Source organism: Petromyzon marinus, chromosome 61 (genome assembly GCF_048934315.1).
Source record: "Petromyzon marinus isolate PM22_M1 ecotype Great Lakes invasive population chromosome 61, UKy_Petmar_22M1.pri1.0, whole genome shotgun sequence".
Lineage (NCBI taxonomy): Eukaryota > Metazoa > Chordata > Hyperoartia > Petromyzontiformes > Petromyzontidae > Petromyzon > Petromyzon marinus.
In genome coordinates this window covers 12,146,980-12,157,998 of record NC_133727.1, presented here as the reverse complement: position 1 = coordinate 12,157,998, position 11,019 = coordinate 12,146,980, and the positions used below count along the sequence as shown (strand labels likewise).

The 11,019-nt window shown below is 51.9% G+C and overlaps 1 protein-coding gene across 1 annotated transcript in view; it reads left to right on the top strand.

Moving 5' to 3' along the window:
- Positions 1–7,993: 7,993 nt before the first annotated feature.
- LOC116955768 (cytoplasmic FMR1-interacting protein 2-like) overlaps positions 7,994–11,019 on the top strand; it is a 59,426-nt gene continuing 56,400 nt past the window's right edge. The window contains exon 1 of the mRNA XM_032977083.2: positions 7,994–8,164. The gene's annotated coding sequence lies outside the window, so the exon portion shown is untranslated. The remainder of the gene's footprint in view (positions 8,165–11,019) is intronic.

Below are 11,019 nucleotides of genomic sequence, written 5' to 3'. Positions count from 1 at the left end.
AGCCCTGGCCCAGCCGTCCCCTTCCTGCTAGGATTAGCATCTGTTTGCACAGTGGATTAAGGCCGACCCACAGGAGGGGGGAGGGGCGCGTGCATATTCATATGGCTATTTTTAGCACTAGCCGTGGTGGGCGAGGTGCGCCTGCATGGGCACGCCCGTGCACGCATCCACCTCCGCATTAGTAGTGGTGTACGTGGGGAGTGTGTGAGATAACTCCGGGCGGTGGTGAGCCAGCCACTTAGTCATGTCCCTCATTGAGGGCGCTGGTGCGGGGGGGGGGCGATCACCCGATCGGCGGGGGCCCGGCGAGAAGGGGCCGAGGAGGAGGGGGGAGTGGAGGAGGTGGGCGTCACACATGTTCTTTGTGATGAATGGCATGTTCGGCGCTATGATGGGAGCGTTCAGCGGCATGACGGGCGTGTTCAGCGCGACGACTGGTGTATTCGGCGTTACAGCCAGGGCATTCGGCATTAGGGGCCATCCATTTAGTACGTACGCATGGAGGGGGGAAGGGGGGGGGTTAACCCAAATGCATACGCTTGCGTATGGGGGGTCTACTGACAATGTACGTACGCATAGGAAACAGGGTGGGGTGGGGTGAAGCCTCGATAATAATTTGTCTACATTGGCCTTCAAATGAGTTAGATAGTCTGATGGTGGACTATGTTCTTGCTTAAACAGGTAAATATTATTAATCCTTGATCATTTCTGCGTGGATTAAATATTGGGGGGGGGGGGGGGTGCGTCAAGCGTGTGTACAGGGAGGGGGGTAAGGGTCAAGTTTTGACTGATTTTTGCGTACGTACTAAATGAATGGTTCCTTACGACGAGCGCGTTTGGCGTTAGGACGGGTGTGTTCGGCATAACGACGGGCGCAATTGGCATTTCCACGGGCGCATTCAGTGTTACAACGGGAGCGTTCGGCGTTACGACAGGCGCGTTTGGCATTACGATTGGCATGTTCGGCGTTAAGACGGGCGTGTTCAGCCTTATGATGGGCGCGATTGGCGTTACAACCAGGGCGTTAGGTGTTATGATAGGCGCGTTCAGCGTAACGACGGGCACGTTTGGCGTTATGACTGGAGAGTTCAGCGTTATGATGGGAGTGTTCAGCATTATGATGGCAGCATTCGGCATTATGATGGGAGCGTATGGTGTTAGGACGGACGCGTTCGGCGTTACGACGGGAGCCTTCGGTGTTACGATGGGTGCAATTCAGCGTAATAACTGGAGTGTTCCGTGTGATGGTGTGTTTGGCATTCCGACGGGCATGTTCAGTGTAAAGACGGGCGCGTTCAGCATTTCCACGGGCGCGTTCTGACTTATAATGGGAGCGTTCAGTGTTATGATGGGTGCATTCAGCATAATGATGAATGGTGTGTTCGGCGCTATAATGGGAGTGTTCAGCGCGACGACTGGCGTATTTGGAGTTACGACGGGCGCGTTTGGCGTTACAATGAGCGCGTTCAGCGTTTCCATGGGCGCGTTCGGCATTACGACGGGCGTATTCAGTATTACGACGGGCGCTTTCGGTGCTACGACGGGCGTGTTCGGCGTTAGGACGGGCACAATGGGCGTTATGATGGGCATGTTTAACGTCATGACTGGCCTCACTGAGCCCCGGCCCTTATAAGGACGGCGGGGCTTGGGGTCCAGGGTCCTATCTTCAGGTGGGCTCTTGGGTCTTCGGCTTGACGCAGACTGACTCGAGCCGCTCTGGGGTTCGGCTTTTATGGGGCTCCCAGGGTCACTCCGCCCCTTCCACGCCTATCGTCTGGAACCTTCTAGAGGGACCTAGATTGTTGCACAATCCCCCCAGGCCCCCAATGGTTCCCAACCGTCCCCCCAATGGTTCCCAACCGTCCCCCCCAGGTTGCCTGACCCACGAGTCCTGCTTAGTACAGACCGGACCCGCTATTGACCCCTGTTGGCCCTTGACTGGAGGTACATGCTCAACCGTAGTGGTGGTGGCGTTGCTCAACAATTACCCACCACACTATGATGGGCGCGTACTGCGTAATGACGGGAGCGTTCGGCGTCATAACGGGCATGTTCTGCGTTATGGCGGGCACGTTCAGCGTTAAGATGGCCACGTTCAGCGATATGACAGGTGCGTTCAGCGTTATGACGAGCATGTTCAGCGTTATGACGAGCATGTTCAGCGCTACGACAGACACATTCTGCGTTACAACCAGGGAGTTCAGCATTACTATGGACGCGGCCGGCATTACAACTAACGCGTTCATAGTTACGACGGGCGCAATTGGTGTTGTGAACAGCACGTTCGGCGTTACCACCCATGCATTCGGTGTTATAGACCGGAGCGTTCGGGGTTATGACCAGCGCATTTAGCGTGACAACCACCGCGTTCGGCTTTACGACGGGAGCGTTTGGCATTACGACGGGAGCGTTCAGCGTTCTGACGGGAGCGTTCAGTGTTATGACGGATGTGTTCAGCGTTCTGACGGGAGCGTTCAGTGTTATGACGGATGTGTTCAGCGTTCTGACGGGTGTGTTCAGCGTTCTGACGGGTGTGTTCAGCGTTCTGACGGGTGTGTTCAGCGTTCTGACAGGTGTGTTCAGCGTTATGACGGATGTGTTCAGCATTCTGACGGGAGCGTTCAGCGTTATGACGGGTGTGTTCAGCGTTACGACGGATGTGTTCAGCGTTATGACGGATGTGTTAAGCGTTCTGACGGGAGCGTTCAGCGTTACGACGGGAGCGTTCAGCATTACGACGGATGTGTTCAGCGTTCTGACAGGTGTGTTCAGCGTTCTGACGGGTGTGTTCAGCGTTCTGACGGGTGTGTTCAGCGTTACGACGGGAGCGTTCAGCGTTATGACGGATGTGTTCAGCGTTCTGACGGGTGTGTTCAGCGTTCTGACGGGTGTGTTCAGCGTTCTGACGGGTGTGTTCAGCGTTACGACGGGAGCGTTCAGCGTTATGACGGATGTGTTCAGCGTTCTGACGGGTGTGTTCAGCGTTCTGACTGGTGTGTTCAGCGTTCTGACGGATGTGTTCAGCGTTCTGACGGGTGTGTTCAGCGTTCAGACGGGTGTGTTCAGCGTTCTGACGGGTGTGTTCAGCGTTACGACGGGAGCGTTCAGCGTTATGACGGATGTGTTCAGCGTTCTGACGGGTGTGTTCAGCGTTCTGACGGGTGTGTTCAGCGTTCTGACGGGTGTGTTCAGCGTTACGACGGGAGCGTTCAGCGTTATGACGGATGTGTTCAGCGTTCTGACGGGTGTGTTCAGCGTTACGACGGGAGCGTTCAGCGTTATGACGGATATGTTCAGCGTTCTGACGGGTGTGTTCAGCGTTCTGACAGGTGTGTTCAGCGTTATGACGGATGTGTTCAGCATTCTGACGGATGTGTTCAGCGTTCTGACGGGTGTGTTCAGCGTTCTGACTGGTGTGTTCAGCGTTCTGACGGATGTGTTCAGCGTTCTGACGGGTGTGTTCAGCGTTCAGACGGGTGTGTTCAGCGTTCTGACGGGTGTGTTCAGCGTTACGACGGGAGCGTTCAGCGTTACGACGGATGTGTTCAGCGTTCTGACGGGTGTGTTCAGCGTTCTGACGGGTGTGTTCAGCGTTCTGACGGGTGTGTTCAGCGTTACGACGGGAGCGTTCAGCGTTCTGACGGGAGCGTTCAGTGTTATGACGGATGTGTTCAGCGTTCTGACGGGAGCGTTCAGTGTTATGACGGATGTGTTCAGCGTTCTGACGGGTGTGTTCAGCGTTCTGACGGGTGTGTTCAGCGTTCTGACGGGTGTGTTCAGCGTTCTGACAGGTGTGTTCAGCGTTATGACGGATGTGTTCAGCATTCTGACGGGAGCGTTCAGCGTTATGACGGGTGTGTTCAGCGTTACGACGGATGTGTTCAGCGTTATGACGGATGTGTTAAGCGTTCTGACGGGAGCGTTCAGCGTTACGACGGGAGCGTTCAGCATTACGACGGATGTGTTCAGCGTTCTGACAGGTGTGTTCAGCGTTCTGACGGGTGTGTTCAGCGTTCTGACGGGTGTGTTCAGCGTTACGACGGGAGCGTTCAGCGTTATGACGGATGTGTTCAGCGTTCTGACGGGTGTGTTCAGCGTTCTGACGGGTGTGTTCAGCGTTCTGACGGGTGTGTTCAGCGTTACGACGGGAGCGTTCAGCGTTATTACGGATGTGTTCAGCGTTCTGACGGGTGTGTTCAGCGTTCTGACTGGTGTGTTCAGCGTTCTGACGGATGTGTTCAGCGTTCTGACGGGTGTGTTCAGCGTTCAGACGGGTGTGTTCAGCGTTCTGACGGGTGTGTTCAGCGTTACGACGGGAGCGTTCAGCGTTATGACGGATGTGTTCAGCGTTCTGACGGGTGTGTTCAGCGTTCTGACGGGTGTGTTCAGCGTTCTGACGGATGTGTTCAGCGTTCTGACGGGTGTGTTCAGCGTTCTGACGGATGTGTTCAGCGTTCTGACGGATGTGTTCAGCGTTCTGACGGGTGTGTTCAGCGTTCTGACGGGTGTGTTCAGCGTTCTGACGGGGGTGTTCAGCGTTCTGACGGGTGTGTTCAGCGTTCTGACGGGTGTGTTCAGCGTTCTGACGGATGTGTTCAGCGTTACGACGGGTGTGTTCAGCGTTCTGACGGGTGTGTTCAGCGTTCTGACGGATGTGTTCAGCGTTCTGACGGATGTGTTCAGCGTTCTGACGGGTGTGTTCAGCGTTCTGACGGGTGTGTTCAGCGCGACAGCAGGCGCGTTCGGTGTTGCAACCAGGGCATTCAGCATTACGACGGGAGCGTTCGGTGTTGCGATGGGCACGTATGGTGTTACGACAGGAGCGTTTGGCTTCATGATGGCCACGTTTTGCGTTATGACGTGAGTGCTCATTGTTATGACGGGCACATTCAGCATTATAACGGGCACGCTCGGCGATATGATGGGCGTGTTCAGCCTCATGATCGGAGCGTTCACCATTATGACGGGCGTGTTAAGCATTATGACGGCCGCGTTTAGCGTTATGACGGGCATGTTCAGCGTGATGACGGGCGCGTTTAGCGATATTAAGGGTGTGTTCAGCCTCATGATTGGAGCATTCAGCGTTATGAAGGGCGTGTTCCTCGTTATGACGGGCGTATTCAGCGTGACGACATGCATGTTTAGCGCTACAACAGGCACCTTCGACGTTACAACCAGGGAGTTTGGCGTTATGATGGACGCGGTAGGCGTTACGACTGACGCGTTCGTAGTTACGACGGGCGTGATTGGCTTAGTGGCCCATGCATTCGGCGTTATGACCAGAGCTTTCGGCTTCACGACGAACGTGTTCGGCGTAACGACGGGAGTGGTCATCGTTATGATGGGCACGTTCAGCGATACGACAGGAGCATTCAGCGTGATGACGGGAGCGAGCGTTCAGTGTTATGATGGAAGCGTTTGCCATCACGACGGGCGTGTACAGCATTATGACGGGCGTGTTCAGTGCTACAACAGGCACGTTCGACGTTACAACCAGGGAGTTCGGCGTTACGACCGGCGCGTTCATCGTTACGTCGGACGCATTTGTTACGACAGGAGCGTTCAGCGTTATGACGGGCGTGTTCGGAGTGAGTTGTGTTATTATCCAGCAGTGGATCATGGCTAGACACAACGAAGTGAGTGAGTTGTGTTATTATCCAGCTGTGGATCATGGCTAAACACAACGAAGAGAGTGAGTTGTGTTATTATCCAGCAGTGGATCATGGCTAGACACAACGAAGTGAGTGAGTTGTGTTATTATCCAGCAGTGGATCATGGCTAGACACAACGGAGTGAGTGAGTTGTGTTATTATCCAGCAGTGGATCATGGCTAGACACAACGAAGTGAGTGAGTTGTGTTATTATCCAGCAGTGGATCATGGCTAGACACAACGAAGAGAGTGAGTTGTGTTATTATCCAGCTGTGGATCATGGCTAGACACAACGAAGGGAGTGAGTTGTGTTATTATACAGCTGTGGATCATGTCTAGACATAACGAAGTGAGTGAGTTGTGTTATTATCCAGCTGTGGATCATGGCTAGACACAACGAAGTGAGTGAGTTGTGTTATTATCCAGCTGTGGATCATGGCTAGACACGACGAAGGGAGTGAGTTGTGTTATTATCCAGCAGTGGATCATGGCTAGACACAACGAAGAGAGTGAGTTGTGTTATTATCCAGCTGTGGATCATGGCTAGACACGACGAAGGGAGTGAGTTGTGTTATTATCCAGCTGTGGATCATGGCTAGACACAACGAAGGGAGTGAGTTGTGTTATTATCCAGCAGTGGATCATGGCTAGACACAACGGAGTGGGTTGTGTTATTATCCAGCAGTGGATCTACCATGGCTAGACACGACGAAGAGAGTGAGTTGTGTTATCATCCAGCTGTGGATCATGTCTAGACACAACGAAGTGAGTGAGTTGTGTTATTATTCAGCTGTGGATCATGGCTAGACACAACGAAGTGAGTGAGTTGTGTTATTATCCAGCAGTGGATCATGGCTAGACACAACGAAGAGAGTGAGTTGTGTTATTATCCAGCTGTGGATCATGGCTAGACTCAACGAAGTGAGTGAGTTGTGTTATTATCCAGCTGTGGATCATGTCTAGACACAACGGAGTGAGTGAGTTGTGTTATTATCCAGCTGTGGATCATGGCTAGACTCAACGAAGTGAGTGAGTTGTGTTATTATCCAGCTGTGGATCATGTCTAGACACAACGGAGTGAGTGAGTTGTGTTATTATCCAGCTGTGGATCATGGCTAGACACAACGAAGTGAGTGAGTTGTGTTATTATCCAGCTGTGGATCATGGCTAGACACAACGAAGAGAGTGAGTTGTGTTATTATCCAGCTGTGGATCATGGCTAGACACAACGAAGTGAGTGAGTTGTGTTATTATCCAGCTGTGGATCATGGCTAGACACAACGGAGTGAGTGAGTTGTGTTATTATCCAGCTTTGGATCATGGCTAGACACGACGAAGAGAGTGAGTTGTGTTATTATCCAGCTGTGGATCATGTCTAGACACAACGAAGAGAGTGAATTGTGTTATTATCCAGCTGTGGATCATGGCTAGACACAACGGAGTGAGTGAATTGTGTTATTATCCAGCTGTGGATCATGGCTAGACACGACGGAGTGAGTGAGTTGTGTTATTATCCAGCTGTGGATCATGTCTAGACACAACGAAGAGAGTGAATTGTGTTATTATCCAGCTGTGGATCATGGCTAGACACGACGAAGTGAGCGAGTTGTGTTATTATCCAGCTGTGGATCATGGCTAGACTCAACGAAGTGAGTGAGTTGTGTTATTATCCAGCTGTGGATCATGGCTAGACACAACGAAGTGAGTGAGTTGTGTTATTATATAGCTGTGGATCATGGCTAGACACAACGAAGTGAGTGAGTTGTGTTATTATCCAGCTGTGGATCATGGCTAGACACGACGGAGTGAGTTGTGTTATTATCCAGCTGTGGATCATGGCTAGACACAACGAAGAGAGTGAGTTGTGTTATTATCCAGCTGTGGATCATGGCTAGACACAACGAAGAGAGTGAGTTGTGTTATTATCCAGCTGTGGTTAATGGCTAGACACAACGAAGTGAGTGAGTTGTGTTATTATCCAGCAGTAGATCGACCAAGACCGATGGAACTGTTTGCGTGGGGCAGTGGTTTAGATGAGGTGGTAACGGCATCGATCCATTAATCACTGCGTCTAGATTCGTTTGTCTTGTTTTCGATTCCGCGTGTTATCAACACCCAATGCCGTACGATTACGAGAAGAATTGATGAATCGATTAGTTACAACTATCGATTCGTTGCTAAATTATCTTTAAAGAAAAGCCTCTTTTATAAATCTGTCACCGCAATTACATTTAAACGTCCCTCTGCGTGAAACGGCCGAATGGGTAAATAGATTTAATCATTTGTTTTCTTCTACCTGAAGTGCGGCTTTGAGTAAATGTATAAAGTGAAACTAGGAATCGATTCCCCCGGAAAGGGAAGGGCGTTTACGCCGTCGTCCGCCTGCGTCTCGTTACTTCGCTTTCCCTGCCTCGCCAAAGTTTCAAACTTTTGCGGAACTTTTTTTTATTTTCTAACTTCTTTATTTGGCTCGTCGGCTCCTATCGGACGACACCCCGCACAATACAATCACCGTGAGTCTATGCGATCGTTAGTTTAAGAGTGTTACTACACACACTTTTATCGGGCCCCCCCCCCCGTGTTGTGTGTGGCCGAGGCCCCGTTCGTGGTTTTGGTCTTCTGTCTATTATCGTGACGGAGCTTCTTCACTTTAAATCAATTCACCACGGTATTTACGTTCGACGCTTCAGTCGACATGTCTGTGAATTGGTGTCGATGGAGGGAGCGCGTGGATTGCGGTGGAGCGAGGGAAGCGGCGGCGCTGCCGCGAGGCGTATCGGGCGCCTCGCGGGAGAAATGATCCCACGGGTGGGGGGGGGGGTGTGGGGGGCAACCTTCATCCAGCAGTGGATAGGTCGTGGCCGCTGCCGACGATGCTCTGTGTACTGTGCGTGGCTTGTGGAGGTCTTCATCCAGCAGTGGATAGGTCGTGGCCGCTGCCGACGATGCTCTGTGTACTGTGCGTGGCTTGTGGAGGTCTTCATCCAGCAGTGGATAGGTCGTGGCCGCTGCCGACGATGCTCTGTGTACTGTGCGTGGCTTGTGGAGGTCTTCATCCAGCAGTGGATAGGTCGTGGCCGCTGCCGACGATGCTCTGTGTACTGTGCGTGGCTTGTGGAGGTCTTCATCCAGCAGTGGATAGGTCGTGGCCGCTGCCGACGATGCTCTGTGTACTGTGCGTGGCTTGTGGAGGTCTTCATCCAGCAGTGGATAGGTCGTGGCCGCTGCCGACGATGCTCTGTGTACTGTGCGTGGCTTGTGGAGGTCTTCATTCAGCAGTGGATAGGTCGTGGCCGCTGCCGACGATGCTCTGTGTACTGTGCGTGGCTTGTGGAGGTCTTCATCCAGCAGTGGATAGGTCGTGGCCGCTGCCGACGATGCTCTGTGTACTGTGCGTGGCTTGTGGAGGTCTTCATCCAGCAGTGGATAGGTCGTGGCCGCTGCCGACGATGCTCTGTGTACTGTGCGTGGCTTGTGGAGGTCTTCATTCAGCAGTGGATAGGTCGTGGCTGCTGCCGATGATGCTCTGTGTAGTGTGCGTGGCTTGTGGAGGTCTTCATCCAGCAGTGGATAGACGGGGCGGCCTGTCAAACATTTCACAACGTGGTTATGTATTTAGCCAGGTGAGAGGCTATGTGGATATTTGTACGAAAGCTAAGCAGCATTGAGACTGGCTAGTGCTCGGATGGGTGATAACAAACCACGCATGCCAGGTTGTCAGACAGTGGTTGGTCAACTGGAGACGGTGGGGCAGGATCTGTGGTTGTATTGTGCTATACCTCGATGCTCACCCACATCCAATGCGCCTTCCTGCCTTCACCAAGCCACTCTGATCAGACTGGTGAAGTATAGTCAACTAATTTCCACGACTTGCACGGAGATATGCGGTAGGCCCTCATCCAGCAGTGGATTGGCAAACAGGGCAGTATGCACAGTACGTGTAAAGATGCGTCAAGAAGGGTAACGTGGCACGTTGTGTACAATGTTACATCTGCAGGAATGAGGCCTTGAGGTGTGTGTGGCCTTTTGTGAATGGGTGCATGTACAGTCTCCTACCAATCCACTGCTGGATGAGGGCCTCCCCTCGCCATGCGGGTTGTGGTGGATATTTGACCATACTTCACGCTTGTCGCTATGGGTTTGTGAAAGCAGGAAGTATAAGACGCTGTGGTTTAGTAGTATGGTACAACAATGGATTTTGTTTCACTGCCCTTACAGAAACCCTTACAAGCACTATCCAGGCTTAACTCTGCTTGGCTTAATAGATCTGACGATACTGGATGATTTGGCGATGGGCTAAGTTGATGTAAATATCTGTAAAACGGCCCTTTATGTAACGTGTGAAGTGGCACGTTGTGGTAAATGTTTATTAATTCGAGAATGTTTCGCCATCTCCCATCAGCAGCCACGATCTACTGCTGGATTATGGCCTCCCCAAGCCTTCGCCACATTGTATGATTCGGCGGTGAAATGTCAGTGCACATAACACCTCCGTGCAAGATGATTCCATTTTCCATCTGCTTGCTAGACGTCCTCGAGACGTGCCATTCCTCGGTGTCGGCCCATCGTTATTGCTTGTGTCCTGCCCAAGCCCCACTTTTCTTAAAAGTGTCTATGTAATCATGAATCCGTGTGTTTTATACAACAATACATAGTTGAGGACAAAAACGCCTCTTGGAAATCATTACAGAAACCGTGCGTACGCATTTTTTTGTGTTGTTGGGCTTAAAAGTGGAACGTGAAATGAAAAGCCTGGGCTTTGCTGGAACTTATAATGGTTTTTCACTCACACTGTGACATTGTTTCCTCTGGTTATTCTCAGTGTGTAATCACAGGACCGTGTTGTGCGGTCATAGTCATCAGAATAATGCACTACCCTTGTGCCCGTCCACTGCTGAATGAAGGGCTCCCACACGCCACGTGGGCTTGTTTGACGAACCTCACTCATGCTGGTCAGTTCGGGGTGGGGCCCACGACATGTTCAGGTATTCTCTTGTGCATGATGCCAGCAGCAGCCGCAGAAATACGTTCAGGAGTGAGATGGCAATGTCTTGGTGTGCTGCTGGCAGCGACGAGAGGGCTTCAGGAGAGAGTTTGTGGCGTATTTCTAATCCTCCGTTGAAGGGGCACAGACCTCAGTAGTTTAATATATGGTCCATCGTTTAGGTTACATGGCCACAATTGCACCGCTGTAGCTTCTATAAAAATTTACACTCATGAAGTTTTTCGCATCAGCCTGTTGATGTTGTGGTGCGGTTGGTGGCTACACCAGTGTCGTCCCGGAATGTCAAAGCAAGGAGGTGCGGTGTTTGGGTCTCGAATGCGGTGTTTATTGTGGAAGTCCACGTTGTTCCACTCTATTTGCTAG